The sequence below is a fragment of the Oncorhynchus mykiss genome, unplaced genomic scaffold (assembly GCF_013265735.2).
Source record: "Oncorhynchus mykiss isolate Arlee unplaced genomic scaffold, USDA_OmykA_1.1 un_scaffold_191, whole genome shotgun sequence".
Lineage (NCBI taxonomy): Eukaryota > Metazoa > Chordata > Actinopteri > Salmoniformes > Salmonidae > Oncorhynchus > Oncorhynchus mykiss.
In genome coordinates, this window is record NW_023493677.1 from 27,267 (window position 1) to 40,189 (window position 12,923).

At 44.0% G+C, this 12,923-nt stretch overlaps 1 protein-coding gene across 3 annotated transcripts in view; it reads right to left on the bottom strand.

Moving 5' to 3' along the window:
- Positions 1-10,114: 10,114 nt before the first annotated feature.
- Positions 10,115-12,923, bottom strand: part of LOC110515076 (SH3 and multiple ankyrin repeat domains protein 3) — a 119,422-nt gene continuing 116,613 nt past the window's right edge. For all 3 annotated transcript variants that reach the window (XM_036972729.1, XM_036972728.1, XM_036972731.1), the window contains one exon: positions 10,115-12,922. The gene's annotated coding sequence lies outside the window, so the exon portion shown is untranslated. The remainder of the gene's footprint in view (position 12,923) is intronic.

Below are 12,923 nucleotides of genomic sequence, written 5' to 3' on the forward strand. Positions count from 1 at the left end.
ACCAACTCCGGGGGACACACATCACTGGAAACAGCATAAAAAGCCTTTTTGATCCATATATCCCATACTCCAAGTGGACTTGAACACAGCTAAACGGCCAAAACTACCGCATTTCCAGGAACCCAAGTGGACAGGAACGCGATCAAAGCTATACCTCTCTTATAAGCGCCAACTAAAAAGATATAAACAGCACCATTCTTGACCCGAGGAAAAAGGAACACCCCCCCTAGTAACCCTACCTGCAACTATCCCTCAATAAAGAAACAAAGTTCAAGCCCTCCAACACCACAAAAATACCAAAAAACCACGGCTACTACTTCTCCCTACACATCGCACCTTACTACACACGAGTAAACGTGACTCCACAAAAATCGGAGGAAAAAATAACTCAACCACATTCAACGACCTATAACCAGACCTATGGGTCACCTAGAACCCCAACTAAAAATTATACAGAAACCCACAGATGTCCACTCTACCCTCTACCTTTCCACAGAACCTTACCTTCGGGTATTTCCAACCCCAAACCCCCTACCAGAGCAGACCGCTCCCAACGCTAACACACAAGTCAATGGTGACACAAAGGTCAAACACACACTTTTTACAGGAGGATCTATCATACTTATACAAATCACAGGAACTCCACGTATGGCTCCTCTTGACCCCTAGGACTTCTAGTCTTACTTAAAATTCACCTGGTACCTCTCGGACACCCACAACCCAAACAGCACCCCAAAAGCAAAGTGTCTACTTCTCCTATACAATTCCCCATAGGAATCAACGACGGAGGCCTTCCCAAAATAAAACCTCTCTCACACGGACAAAACAGAAAAATATTCAACACATTCTCGACCCGAGGAAAAAGGAACACCCCCCTAGTAACCCTACCTGCAACTATCCCTCAATAAAGAAACAAAGTTCAAGCCCTCCAACACCACAAAAATACCAAAAAACCACGGCTACTACTTCTCCCTACACATCGCACCTTACTACACACGAGTAAACGTGACTCCACAAAAATCGAAGGGAAAAATAACTCAACCACATTCAAAGACCTATAACCAGACCTATGGGTCACCTAGAACCCCAACTAAAAATTCTACAGAAACCCACAGATGTCCACTCTACCCTCTACCTTTCCACAGAACCTTACCTTCGGGTATTTCCAACCCCAAACCCTCAACCAGAGCAGACCGCTCCCAACGCTAACACACAAGTCAATGGCGACACAAAGGTCAAACACACGTTTTTCACAGGAGGATCTATCATACTTCTACACATCACAGGAACTCCACGTATGGCTCATCTTGACCCCTAAGACTTCTAGCCCTTACCTATTCTGGTACCTCTCTGATGCCCACAACCCAAACAGCACCCCAAAAGCAAAGTGTCTACTTTTCCTATACAATTCCCCATAGGAATCAACGATGGAGGCCTCCCCATCACTTAACAGATTATTAGACGCTGCTTCCTAAAAACAAAGCGATCTCATTGGACGAGCCACGGCCATACCTCTCACATGAACACCGCATGCACACCTCATGCACCAATAGGATTGACCTACCTGGCAAACCACGCCCCCGTTATTTCCTACAAAAGAGGAGCATCCCTCAGTCTCAGGACCATTCGGGTCGAAACACTTCTTGGAGACACTTCACCTGGACAAGATGCAAGCTGGACCTCTACAAGAGAACTTCATCAACAACGACCATTCCTGCTGAACGACTAGACCCCAGCTCCATGCTACACCCTAGATACACCTCACCTGGACCAAGCCGCCAGCTGGTACTCTACACTCCCTACGAATATTTAATCTCCGAAGTCTACTCCTTTTGAACAAAAGTCCCCTAAACTTCATGCTACACCCAGAATCTGGACCACTTCGAGCCCCTTTTAAATCCTTGCGATTTCTTCCCTAATCCAGGTACTCCTACATCACGGAACCAACCCTCCAGAGAATCTACGCCCTTTTTTCGACAGACCTTCATCGACCCACAGACCATCGAGCCTCAACTACACATATACCCACACACACACACCATTTTTTCCGGTCCAAAATACGGCCATTTTACCGTACTACGACCGAGTGCACTTATTTGCAACTTTTTCTCCTCCCTGAGTTGAAAGTATTTTTTTTTTACTGTAATCCCAATCTGAATTCTGACCTTAACCCATAGCTCCTAAATCCTTACCATAATTCCTAACCCTAACCTTATATCCCTAGACCCCCATATCTAATCCGAACCCCTGACTCCCTATATCTATTTTAACCCCTAGATCCTCATACCGAACCTTTCCTCCTAGACCACTGCTCTTACCTTGGCACTTGGCCTCTATTCTTAGTTTAGAATCTCTGGTTCTTAACCTAAGCCCTATTTTAGTGTCTGATTCTGGTCTTCTTTTATAGCCTTTTTTTAGTCATTTAAAGTATGAATTACACAAGTCTTACCATTTTTAAAGGGGTTGCCTGTGCCAGTGCACATCAGATTTGTCTGTCATTCATTGAACCTAACCCTAACCCCCTAACCCCTAACCCTAATGCCTAACCTTAACCTTTCCCTTAACCCCACACCTAACCTTAACCTCAACCTTTCCCCAAACCCCAAACCCCACGCCTAACCCTAATGTGTACCATTACCCTAACCAGGGTTCTCATCCTAACTTAATCCCTATCTCCCTCCCTTACCCTAATCCTGACTCCCCTATGGGGAGTGATCTGCACCAATCACTAAAACGAAACACTTCCTCTGTCTCTTCTCCCTTGTCATCAATACTCAATCAACAGACAATTATCATCCCCTAGTAACCACATTTTCACATAGAATTAGATCCCTACATCAATCAATCAAACACAACTTCTCTACAGTTCCACTCAGTTCTCTACATACCACTCAAACCATACAGAATCATTTCAGCATTTAGAAAGAACAAAAACTTAAAGGACCTCCACACCAAAGCAAGATTCAGTAGTAAGCCACCACAAGACCTCAAACCTCATCATTTCCATTTTCGACAGATAAAGTTCATTACAAATATACACAGCCACACCTCAGTTTAATTCATGATCCTAGGAGGACATCTACGGGCCTTTTTAAGTACTACACCTAATATATCAGATCATCAGAAATGGGAGGGATAAACAAATCAAATCAAATCAAATTTTATTTGTCACATACACATGGTTAGCAGATGTTAATGCGAGTGTAGCGAAATGCTTGTGCTTCTAGTTCCGACAATGCAGTAATAACAAGTAATCTAACTAACAATTCCAAAACTACTGTCTTGTACACAGTGTAAGGGGATAAAGAATATGTACATAAGGATATATGAATGAGTGATGGTACAGAGCAGCATAGGCAAGATACAGTAGATGGTATCGAGTACAGTATATACATATGAGATGAGTATGTAAACAAAGTGGCATAGTTAAAGTGGCTAGTGATACATGTATTACATAAGAATACAGTCGATGATATAGAGTACAGTATATACGTATGCATATGAGATTAATAATGTAGGGTAAGTAACATTATATAAGGTAGCATTGTTTAAAGTGGCTAGTGATATATTTACATCATTTCCCATCAATTCCCATTATTAAAGTGGCTGGAGTTGAGTCAGTGTATTGGCAGCAGCCACTCAATGTTAGTGGTGGCTGTTTAACAGTCTGATGGCCTTGAGATAGAAGCTGTTTTTCAGTCTCTCTGTCCCAGCTTTGATGCACCTGTACTGACCTCGCCTTCTGGATGATAGCGGGGTGAACAGGCAGTGGCTCGGGTGGTTGATGTCCTTGATGATCTTTATGGCCTTCCTGTGACATCGGGTGGTGTAGGTGTCCTGGAAGGCAGGTAGTTTGCCCCTGGTGATGCGTTGTGCAGACCTCACTACCCTCTGGAGAGCCTTACGTTTGAGGGCGGAGCAGTTTCCGTACCAGGCGGTGATACAGCCCGACAGGATGCTCTCGATTGTGCATCTGTAGAAGTTTGTGAGTGCTTTTGGTGACAAGCCGAATTTCTTCAGCCTCCTGAGGTTGAAGAGGCGCTGCTGCGCCTTCTTCACAATGCTGTCTGTGTGAGTGGACCAATTCAGTTTGTCTGTGATGTGTATGCCGAGGAACTTAAAACTTGCTACCCTCTCCACTACTGTTCCATCGATGTGGATAGGGGGGTGTTCCCTCTGCTGTTTCCTGAAGTCCACAATCATCTCCTTAGTTTTGTTGACGTTGAGTGTGAGGTTATTTTCCTGACACCACACTCCGAGGGCCCTCACCTCCTCCCTGTAGGCCGCCTCGTCGTTGTTGGTAATCAAGCCTACCACTGTTGTGTCGTCCGCAAACTTGATGATTGAGTTGGAGGCGTGCGTGGCCACGCAGTCGTGGGTGAACAGGGAGTACAGGAGAGGGCTCAGAACGCACCCTTGTGGGGCCCCAGTGTTGAGGATCAGCGGGGAGGAGATGTTGTTGCCTACCCTCACCACCTGGGGGCGGCCCGTCAGGAAGTCCAGTACCCAGTTGCACAGGGCGGAGTCGAGGCCCAGGGTCTCGAGCTTGATGACGAGTTTGGAGGGTACTATGGTGTTGAATGCCGAGCTGTAGTCGATGAACAGCATTCTCACATAGGTATTCCTCTTGTCCAGATGGGTTAGGGCAGTGTGCAGGAGATAGGCCTGTGCACCGTAAAACTAACTAGTTGAAACGAAACACAATTATATTCAAAACCTAACCCTAACCCTAACCCCTAACCCCAACCCACTAACCCTAACCCATAACCCTAACCCTCTAACACTAACCCTAACCCTAACCCTAACCCACACCTCCAAGCTGTGTAAGGGCTATTTGACCAAGGAGGAGTGATGAAGTTTAGCATCAGATGATCTGGCCTCCACAATCACCCAACCTCAATCCAATTGAGATGGTTTGGGATGAGTTGGACCAGAGAGTGAAGAAAAAGCAGCCAACAAGTGCTTGGCAGGGTAGCCTAGTGGTTAGAGGGTTGGACTAGTAACCGAAAGATTGCAAGTTCAAATCCCCGAGCTGACAAGGTACAAATCTGTTGTTCTGCCCCTGAACAGGCAGTTAACCTGCTATTCCTAGGCCGTCATTGAAAATAAGAATTTGTTCTTAACTGACTTGCCTAGTTAATAAAGGTAAAATAAATATGTGGGAACTCCTTCAAGACTGTTGGAAAAGCATTCCTCATGAAGCTGGTTGAGAAAATGCCAAGAGTATGTAAAACTGTCATCGAGACAAAGGGTGGCTACTTTGAAGAATCTCAATATATATATTAACTTCTTATGGCTGCAGGGGCAGTATTGAGTAGCTTGGATGAAAAGGTGCCCATATCAAACGGCCTGCTCCTCAGTCAAAGGGCAGTATTGAGTAGCTTGGATGAAAAGGTGCCCATATCAAACGGCCTGCTCCTCAGTCAAAGTTGCTAATATTTGCATAGTATTATTAGTATTGGATAGAAACCACTCTGAAGTTTCTTAAACTGTTTGAATGATGTCTGTGAGTATAACAGAACTCATATTGGCAGGCAAAATCCTGAGTTGAAATCAAAACAGGAAGTCAGAAATCTGAGCTTGTGTGTATTCACCAGAGTCCCCAATGAAATCCCCTTGAGATATGAATGATGTTGCACTGCCTAGGGGTTCCACTAGATGTCAACCATCAATAGAAATTATAATGAGGCTTCCATGTTGTTGTGGGAGCAGAATATATCAGCTGTCCATCAAGCAGCCATTTTGTGATCACACTTTTTCCTCATGGTAGTCACTTGCGTTCCATTGCTCACGAAGACAAGAAAGAATACTCCGGTTGGAACTTTATTGAAGCTACATGTTAAAAACATCCTAATGATTGATTCTGTACTTAGTTTGAAATGTTTCTTCGACCGGTAATATCACTTTTTGAAGTTATTGTCCGATATAACGCTGACCAGAATTAACAAAAGAAGGTATTTGGACATAAATAACGGACATTTTCGAACAAAACAAACATTTATTGTGGACCTGGGATTCCTGGAGTGCTTTCTGATGTAGATCATCAAAGGTAAGGGAATATTTATCATGTAATTTCTTGTTTATGTTGACGCCATCTTTGCGGCTGTGGTGTTTTTAAATTGAGCGCCGTCTCAGATTATTGCATGCATTTCTTTTTCCGTAAAGGTTTTTTGAAATCTGACACAGCGGTTGCATTAAGGAGAGGTATATCTATAATTCCATGTCCATATTATCATCTACATTTATGATGAGTATTTCTGTTGAATGATGTGGCTATGCAAAATCCCTTGATGTTTTTGTAATTAGTGAATCTAACGCGCCAATGTAAACTCAGATAAAAAAAAAAATATAAATATGAACTTTATTAAACAAAACATGCATGTATTGTGTAACATGAAGTCCTATGAATGTCATTTGATGAAGATAATTCAAGGTTAGTAATTAATTTTATCTTTATTTCTCATTTTTGTTAAGGCTATATTTTGCTGGAAAATGGCTATGCTTATTGTGGTTTGGTGGAGACCAAACATAATCGTTTGTAGTGCTTTCGCTGAAAAGCCTATTTGAAATCGGACACTTTGGTGGGATTAACAACACAAATAGATTTAAAATTATATAAAACACATCTATGTTTTAGGAATTGACCTTTGCTTGTTATAATGATTTTGTTATTTTGTTCCTGAGAATAGTGCACAAATAAATATCCACAGGGTGGCGACATTCTGGAAATAATGACAATTCAGTCCCATGAAGTGGCAGGCGTCTATATTTTCTTCGATCAATAGAATTAGACAAAGTATAGTCAGAAAGACTGTTCTCCAACGTGTTGATCACGTGACCACATCCGAGAACTTGTTTTTACCAAACGACACCCTCGACAGTTGACAAAAAATCATGTCAAGTAGATCAGACACACATTATCCACACTGTTATAACCCTCAGGGACATGTGAATCCATAATGTCATTTCGTTTTAATAGAAACGCATATATATATATATAGATGGTCTACTTTCCATTATAAAAACTGAAATAACGTCAGATAGGGGGCAGTAATACGCAGGTCCAGTAAATACAATACAGAAATAGACACCAAGATTAGCAGGGTCATTCTACCAATAGTAGCAGGGTCATTCTACCAATAATAGCAGGGTCGTTCTACCAATAGTAGCAGGGTCGTTCTACCAATAGTAGCAGGGTCGTTCTGCCAATAGTAGCAGGGTCATTCTGCCAAGATTAGCAGGGTCGTTCTACCAATAGTAGCAGGGTCGTTCTGCCAATAGTAGCAGGGTCGTTCTGCCAATAGTAGCAGGGTCGTTCTGCCAATAGTAGCAGGGTCGTTCTGCCAATAGTAGCAGGGTCGTTCTGCCAATAGTAGCAGGGTCGTTCTGCCAAAATTAGCAGGGTCGTTCTGCCAAGATTAGCAGGGTCGTTCTGCCAATAGTAGCAGGGTCGTTCTGCCAATAGTAGCAGGGTCGTTCTACCAATAGTAGCAGGGTCATTCTGCCAAGATAAGCAGGGTCATGCTGCCAATAGCAGCAGGGTCATGCTGCCAATAGCAGCAGGGTCATGCTGCCAATAGTAGCAGGGTCATGCTGCAAATAGTAGCAGGGTCATGCTGCCAATAGCAGCAGGGTCATGCTGCCAATAGCAGCAGGGTCATGCTGCCAATAGCAGCAGGGTCATGCTGCCAATAGCAGCAGGGTCATGCTGCCAATAGTAGCAGGGTCATGCTGCCAATAGTAGCAGGGTCATGCTGCCAATAGTAGCAGGGTCATGCTGCCAATAGTAGCAGGGTCATGCTGCCAATAGCAGCAGGGTCATGCTGCCAATAGTAGCAGGGTCATGCTGCCAATAGTAGCAGGGTCATGCTGCCAATAGTAGCAGGGTCATGCTGCCAATAGTAGCAGGGTCATGCTGCCAATAGTAGCAGGGTCATTCTACCAATAGCAGCAGGGTCATGCTGCCAATAGCAGCAGGGTCATTCTGCCAATAGTAGCAGGGTCATTCTGCCAATAGTAGCAGGGTCATTCTGCCAATAGTAGCAGGGTCATGCTGCCAATAGTAGCAGGGTCATGCTGCCAATAGTAGCAGGGTCATGCTGCCAATAGCAGCAGGGTCATGCTGCCAATAGCAGCAGGGTCATGCTGCCAATAGTAGCAGGGTCATGCTGCCAATAGTAGCAGGGTCATGCTGCCAATAGTAGCAGGGTCATGCTGCCAATAGCAGCAGGGTCATGCTGCCAATAGTAGCAGGGTCATGCTGCCAATAGTAGCAGGGTCATGCTGCCAATAGTAGCAGGGTCATGCTGCCAATAGTAGCAGGGTCATGCTGCCAATATCAGCAGGGTCATGCTGCCAATATCAGCAGGGTCATGCTGCCAATAGTAGCAGGGTCATGCTGCCAATAGTAGCAGGGTCATGCTGCCAATAGTAGCAGGGTCATGCTGCCAATATCAGCAGGGTCATGCTGCCAATAGTAGCAGGGTCATGCTGCCAATAGTAGCAGGGTCATGCTGCCAATAGTAGCAGGGTCATGCTGCCAATAGTAGCAGGGTCATGCTGCCAATAGCAGCAGGGTCATGCTGCCAATAGTAGCAGGGTCATTCTGCCAATAGTAGCAGGGTCATGCTGCCAATAGTAGCAGGGTCATGCTGCCAATAGTAGCAGGGTCATTCTGCCAATAGTAGCAGGGTCATGCTGCCAATAGTAGCAGGGTCATGCTGCCAATAGTAGCAGGGTCATTCTACCAAAAGAGTGCCCTTTGGGTAGTCATTTGATTTAAAAATAAGATTTTGTACACCATATGTAAACATTGTCATAAAGAGCAAAAAACGTTTTCACGGAACAACCCAGTATTAATTGGAAAGATGGATTAATACACATCCACACAGTGACCAATCAGGATCACTCAACACCTCTTGAGAAGCATTCTGGTGTGTCTGCCATAAAAATGTGGGTTATTGTCCCGCTGAAAAATAAAACTATGCCAGGTTTAGGTTTTCAGACGACTGAAGTGGGTTTTCCTCTAACTTTTTTACCTGGGCTTTGCTCCTTTCATATTTATTTTTATCCTGACAAACTCCCAAGCCCTTGCCGGTGACAAGCATACCCATAACATGATGCTGCCACTACAATACCTCAAAATAGAAAGAAATATGAAAGCCCAGCTAAAAAGTTAAAGGAAAACCATCCATAGTCCTCTGAAAACCAAATCCTGGTGTAGTTTTATTTGTCAGCGGAACAATTACTCAAATGTCAATGCCAAAGACAGACCACAAGGGGTTTCCAAGATGTGGTGAGTGTTTTTGAACGGTCCAGTCTCAGTCCTGACTTAAATCAAGGTTCTAATATTCATGTCCATCAATGATTCCCAAGCAAATGTACTAAGTTTGAGCGATTTTGACAAAAACAATGGCGACAGTATATTATAGCAAATTCGGGGGATAGACCCGGGCCGGGACTCAAACCCAGGTTCAGTAACACCTGTCAAGCCAACACCTTAACCATTACGTCAAAACCTATATTGGGTTAAGGTCACTACATAACCGCCTCCCTTCAGGAGAGTGTGTCCCCACGCTTCTCTATACAACGTCCCTCACCGATAGCCTACCTGGTGCCATCCTACTTCTGACACCAATGTAGCAATTTCAGGGAGTAGCCCCAACCGGGACTCGAATCCCAGTCCAGCTACTGTCAAGCAACCTTAACCGTTATGTCCAAACCTCTTGCCAAGGTTGCTAGGTGTTTGGTTAAGGTCGCTACAAAATGCCGTAATAGGTTGGTAGAATCTGACTCAAAATGATTCACAGCTATGATGGCTGCTGAAGGTTCTTCCACAAAGTATTAACAAAAACAATGGCTAAAGTATATTAGACATACGCCATCAATACATATTCATTTTAATGCTTTTATTCATTTGGAACATTTTCTATAATTTTTCTTTCACTTGAAACATGTGGAGTAGGTAGTGTAGATTGGTGGGGAAAAAATCTAATGTAATCCCTTTTTAGATAAAATTTTAAGGCAGCAAAATATGAAAGGGTGTGTATTCTTTCATTAGCGACTGTACATACAGACATTTTTGATTAATAGATTCAATGACACAGACACCATGGGCATTTTCAGTAGTAAATTGTATTATAAACTGTAAAGATTAGTCAGATCTCAGGTGTTCCTGTAAGAATGTCATCAGGCCCCAGAGGAACAGAACACTTACAGAGGAAAACAATGGTATGATACACCTTGATATACATCAGCCAGTTTATTAGGTACAGCACCTAGTTCTCCAAAACGGATCGCTCCAGACAGTGAACAACGTGGCCGTTGCTTGCTATATAAAGCATGCAGATAGGCATTCAGTTACTGCTTGATTGAACGTTAGAATAGGCAAAACGAGAGACCTAAGCAATGATCGTCAGTGCCAGGCACGCCGGAAACAGTATCTCAGAAACAGCAGACCTCCTAGGCTTTTCACTTGAGACAGTCTAGGGGTTTACCGAGAATGGTTTGACAAACACAAAACATTCAGTCAGCGGCAGTCCTGTGGGAAAAAAAAGCACATTGATGAGAGAGGTCGAAGGAGAATGGCAAGAATCACGCAAGCGGACCACAAACAGACAAATAACAGCAGTGTGCAGAACGGCATCTCGGAACACACAACTCGTTGATCCTTCACAAATAGGCTATTGCAACAGATGACCACACAGGGCTCCACTTCTACAATTGAGAAGTGTAAAAAATATTGCCTGGTCCGAAGAATCCCAGTTCCTGTTGCGCCATGCTGATGGCAGAGTCAGGATTTGGCATAAACACCATGAGTCCATGGACCCATCCTGCCTGGTGTCAACGGTACAGGCTGGTGGTGGTGGACCGACATCCAATCTGCAGCAACTGCGTGATGCCATTGCGTCAGCATGGACCAACATCCCTGTGGAACGTTTCTGACTTGTCGAATCCGTACCCGAAGAATTCCGGCTGTTCTGGAGACAAATGGGTGTCCGACCCGGTACTAGATGGGTGTACCTAATAAACTGTACATACACCTGGAAATAATACATGTGGATACCCTCACCAAGCCCTTATTGGGTTGGGGTTAGATAGTGTCATGAGGGAGGAGAATATGGCCCTTAAAAGAGAAAACACGATGTAATACACCTAAATACTCAACAAGCCTTATAGACAAATAATAATCTAACCTTAATTAATCATCAAATAGAAATGGGAGTTCCTCCTTCACAACCAGAATAAAATGTACAGTCTTAAATCACAACCAGAATAAAACGTATAGTCTTGACAATCTGTCAAACAAAACTGCCACTCAACACATACAGAAACCTAACCTTAACCCAGTACAGGGGGGAGGGTACTATCCTAACTAACGCAGCACAGGGGGGAGGGTACTATCCTAACCCAGTACAGGGGGGAGGGTACTATCCTAACCCAGTACAGGGGGGAGGGTACTATCCTAACCCAGTACAGGGGGGAGGGTACTATCTTAACCCAGTACAGGGGGGAGGGTACTATCCTAACCCAGTACAGGGGAGGCACCATCCTAACCCAGTACAGGGGGGGCACCATCCTAACCCAGTACAGGGGGGGCACCATCCTAACCCAGTACAAGGGGGAGCTACCATCCTAACCCAGTACAAGGGGGAGCTACCATCCTAACCCAGTACAGGGGGGAGCTACCATCCTAACCCAGTACAGGGGGGAGGTACCATCCTAACCCAGTACAGGGGGGAGGTACCATCCTAACCCAGTACAGGGGGGAGGGTACCATCCTAACCCAGTACAGGGGGGAGGTACCATCCTAACCCAGTACAGGGGGGAGGTACCATCCTAACCCAGTACAGGGGGGAGGGTACTATTTTAACCCAGTACAGGCGAGGGCACAATCCTGCACAATAAAAAAACATTTTGGAAGGAAGATAAAAATAAGACTGAACAAATTTGATTATGAGGTTCAATGTTTTACATGACAATGCATGTTAAAACACTGCAGATGAACCATGCTGGTGCCTTTCCCTACTGGACTAACTGGAACTTCCTGTACCCTGTCATGTGACTATGGAATTTCCTGTATCTGTGGTACACGTGTGTGTGCGCGTGCCTGCGTGCGCTTTTGGACCATGGTAATATCCCAAGCCATTAGTGTTAGCTAGGTTTACGTGTAGGTTTAGTTTTAGTGCTAGGTTTAAGCTTAGGTTAAGTGCTAGGGTTAGGTTTAGGCGTAGGGTTGCTCTGTACAGATGGCTTTAGTGAAATAGCACCGTCTTCTGTGTAAAAATACTGTTCTGAACCTTTTACTCTGCCTTAGAGCATCACAGATAGGTATAAAATCCATACAAACCAGTAGCTAGGGATATTAGAAAACATATACTGGAAACTTTCCTGTCAACATTGCTTAAAATTCATATAAAACATGTATACTAGTGAGGTTCATTCGAGGTCTTCCTGACAGAATAAACTAATTTAGGCCAAAGATTTACACACATAGTAATGTAGCAGACTAACAAGGTAATTTGGTAGACAAACAGGGTAATGTAGTATACTAACATGATAATGCAGTAGACTAACATGATAATGTAGTAAACAAACAGGTTAGACAACAGGGTAATGTATTAGACTAACAGGGTAGTGTTGTAGACTAATGGGGTAATGTAGTAGACTAACAGGGCAGACTAACATGGTAATGTAGTTGCCTAACAGGTTAGACAACAGGGTAATGTAGTAGACTAACAGGGTAATGTAGAAGACTAACATGATAGATAACATGGCAATGTAGTAGACTAACAGGTTAGACAACAGGGTAATGTAGTAGACTAACAGGATAATGTAGAAGACTAACAGGGCAGATAACATGGCAATGTAGTAGACTAACAGGATAATGTATTAAACTAACATGGTAGACTAACAGGGTAGAC